General features: G+C 40.3%; 1 pseudogene; it reads right to left on the reverse strand.

Moving 5' to 3' along the window:
* Positions 1–918: 918 nt before the first annotated feature.
* LOC114620847 lies at positions 919–2,202 on the reverse strand (annotated as a pseudogene).
* Positions 2,203–3,218: the final 1,016 nt, after the last annotated feature.

The raw sequence follows: 3,218 nt of genomic DNA on the forward strand, positions 1-3,218 counted from the left end.
GCACCCCAGCATGGCTGGAAACTGGCTGAATTTCACAGAATGGCCTTAAGGTTTCAATCTGCTTGTCTCAGGATCCCAGGTTCTGGCCTTTACAGCTTGTGCTACCATGCCTGATGAATATATTTCTGTATTGCTTTGCATTGTATTGCCACTTTAACAATATTAACAGTATTAAGCCACTCATGAACACTTGCTTTGCTTTCTTTTTTAAAAATACAGTTTATGTATTTATTTATTGTGTATGCATGCATACACAAGAGCATCTGTGCCTTACCTTTTCCACCTCAGTTAGCCCTCTGTGTAAAAAGCCCACAGGCATACCCGCAGATGCACTCCTTAATGCCTTAGCTTAGTTGTTCCTTAATCAAATCAAGTTGAAAACAGGGAAGTGTTCATCAGAAGTGCATCCCTGGTTAAAGCGGTACCAAACGCATCAATTTCTTTCTCAATTTTGAAAATATTATAGTCTATAATACGACAAGATTCATTATGGCATTTTCATACATATATATTGTTCTTAATCTTCTCCCACTGCCCTCTTTGGTCCTGACGCCCCCCACCCCCACCCCCGTGGTTCGTTCCTATCCTCCAAACAATTCTTTTTGCTTCCCTGTCCCATGTATTCCATTACCCTTTGTTTGAGTCTCCTCCCTTGACTTCTTCCTTCCTGTCTTTTTTTTTTCATTTCTGGAAAATTTTATTAAAAATATATAGGAAAGGGTTTTTCGTTATAACTAAAAATGTCCAGATATAATATGTACTATGCTAGAATCATAATTATTTGCAACAGTTTTATAAAGAATAACAATATTCAGATTAGGTACAGGAGAGAAACTGTAACATTTTAAGTACTTGGAATTTCCATTGATTTCTTGTGTGGTACAACTGGAAGAGAAGCCCACATGTATAGTTTTCTACCTATTTGAGAAGCTCTGGATTGAAGGGTTTTTTTGCCATTAGAAACTGTGATTCTCTACAGGACCTTTTCAGCTTTGCTTGACGATTTTGGAACCAAATCTGGATTTTGTCCTCTTCTAAATTCAGCTTTTGAGCTAGGTCCTCTCTGATATCAATGCCAGGATAGCAGTTTACTCTGAAGACATTTTCCAATACTTCGACCTGATTTTGGGTAAAAGCAGTTCTTGGCCTTCGTCCTCGGTACCAACTCAACTCCCTTTTTAAAGAGCGTGTTTCTGAGGCTGAAAAATAATTTTTGTATTTCGAAGCACTTTCTTCTGGCTTTGGATGATCCACTGGACAAGGGAATGAAATCTCCCTGGGAAGATCTGGAGCATGTAGACATGGGTTACCATCTTTCTCTGAGTCGCCGAGGGGTCTGTCCAGGGTCTGTGGGGTCTTTTTGACGTTGCACAATCTTTTTTCCTTCCTTCCTGTCTTGATCCCCTTTTTACTTTTGAGATTCTTCTCCCTCCTAGATTCTACTTATAAAACAGGCATTTGTCTTTCTGAGTCTGTCTTAATTCACCTAACAGAATGATCTCCAGGTCTGTTTTCCTGAAAATACCATATCATTTTTGCTTATAGCTGCCAAAATTCTATTGTGTATGAATTAATTTTTTTGAAAAATCTGATGTTAATAGACACCTGGCCTAGTTCTGTTTCTTAGCCTTTGTGAGTAGCACAGCAATAAACATGAAGAGATGTGAATTTCCTGGGTTTGTTGGCTTAGATTCCTTCAGTTTTATACCTACAAGTGATATAACTGTGTTGTACGATAGTTCTAATTTTAGTTTTTTGGAAACCTACATATTGACTTCTACAGTGGTTGCATCAGTTATATTTCTACCAACAGTGGATAAGGGTTTCTTTTTCTCTACATTTTTGCCAGTATTTACTGTCATTTGTTTTCTTGTTATTAGCAATTTTGACTGTGATTAGATGGACTCTCAAGATAGGTGTAGGTGTGTGTGTCTGTGTATCATGCATGCTTATGTACTTGTGTGGGTATGTGCACATGCATGCAGGTACACATGGAGCCAGGGGTTATGCTGAATATCTTCTTTTGCTGTCTGTGATGGATATTCTTGGTTGTCAACTTGATACACCTTTAAACTAGATCTTAGGTTGGGAAGACACATCTTGAATCTGGGATACACCTTCTGCTGGCAGCCTATGTAAAGACAAGGAAGTAGGAAGCTTTTGCTCTTTGCCTGCTTGCCCTCACCTTGCTAGCAAGTCCATTCCTGCATTACCATTCCTTTGGAATTCTAGCATAGACTGAAGACCAGCTGAGACATCCAGCCTCATAAACTGAGCAACTACTGAATTCTTAGACTTATCATTCAGACTCAGCCATTGTTGGATTAGCTGGACTGCTGTTTGTAAGTCATATATACACAAATTCTTGCATGATTTCTTACACAATATTTTAAGGGGTGGGACTAGTGGTACTGCTTCCCTGGGGGAGATAAACTCTTGAGAATCTAAAGTACCACCAAATGGTACCAGGAGTGGTTCTAGAGCAAGAGAAGTATAATGAAGTATCTGGAACAGGCTTTTTTTGCTAGCACTCTCGGTATCACAGCCTGTTGTATTACTGAGTCCTCTCTCTCCTAGCAGCTCAGAAAGAACAGCCCACAGTGTGAGCTATTGTACAAACTCAAGGAGATAAATACATTTGATTATCTTGATTCACCAGTTGTGGGTGCTAATGGATTTACTGCCTTTGTAACAATTTTGTGAAAAATAAGGGAAAAGCTGCTGCTGGATGGCTACTCTTAGCATTTCAGGATTAACATACTGACAAAACTGACTGTCTCCAGATGCATATGATTTCTAAGTGTGCACTGGAAGAGAATGTTCTTTCCAGCAGTCACAGAGCCCAAGCTGCAGAAAATCAAACTGAAGTCCTCATTACAAGAGTGGCTGAGTTACAGCAAAAACTCAAGTCCTAGCCTCAGAGTGTGTCAGTGGTTAAAGGGTGGGCATGAATCGGTAAAGAATGGGTCCTGCAACTTGGCATGGGATGTGTGGGAGGACACCACTGAACTCAGACATTTGAACCCTCAGAGTCTCAAGGGTTTATCTCACTTGAGGAAGCAGTACCCTCAGCCCTACCCCTTGAACTACTGTATAAGAAATTACACCCAAATGGAGCTTGGTGGTGTATTCCTTTAGTCCCAGTACTCAGGAAGCAGAGGCAGACAGACCTCTGAGTTCGAGGACACAGTTGAGTTCCAGGACAGCCAGGGCTATTC

Source organism: Grammomys surdaster, unplaced genomic scaffold (assembly GCF_004785775.1).
Source record: "Grammomys surdaster isolate TR1022 unplaced genomic scaffold, NIH_TR_1.0 63, whole genome shotgun sequence".
Lineage (NCBI taxonomy): Eukaryota > Metazoa > Chordata > Mammalia > Rodentia > Muridae > Grammomys > Grammomys surdaster.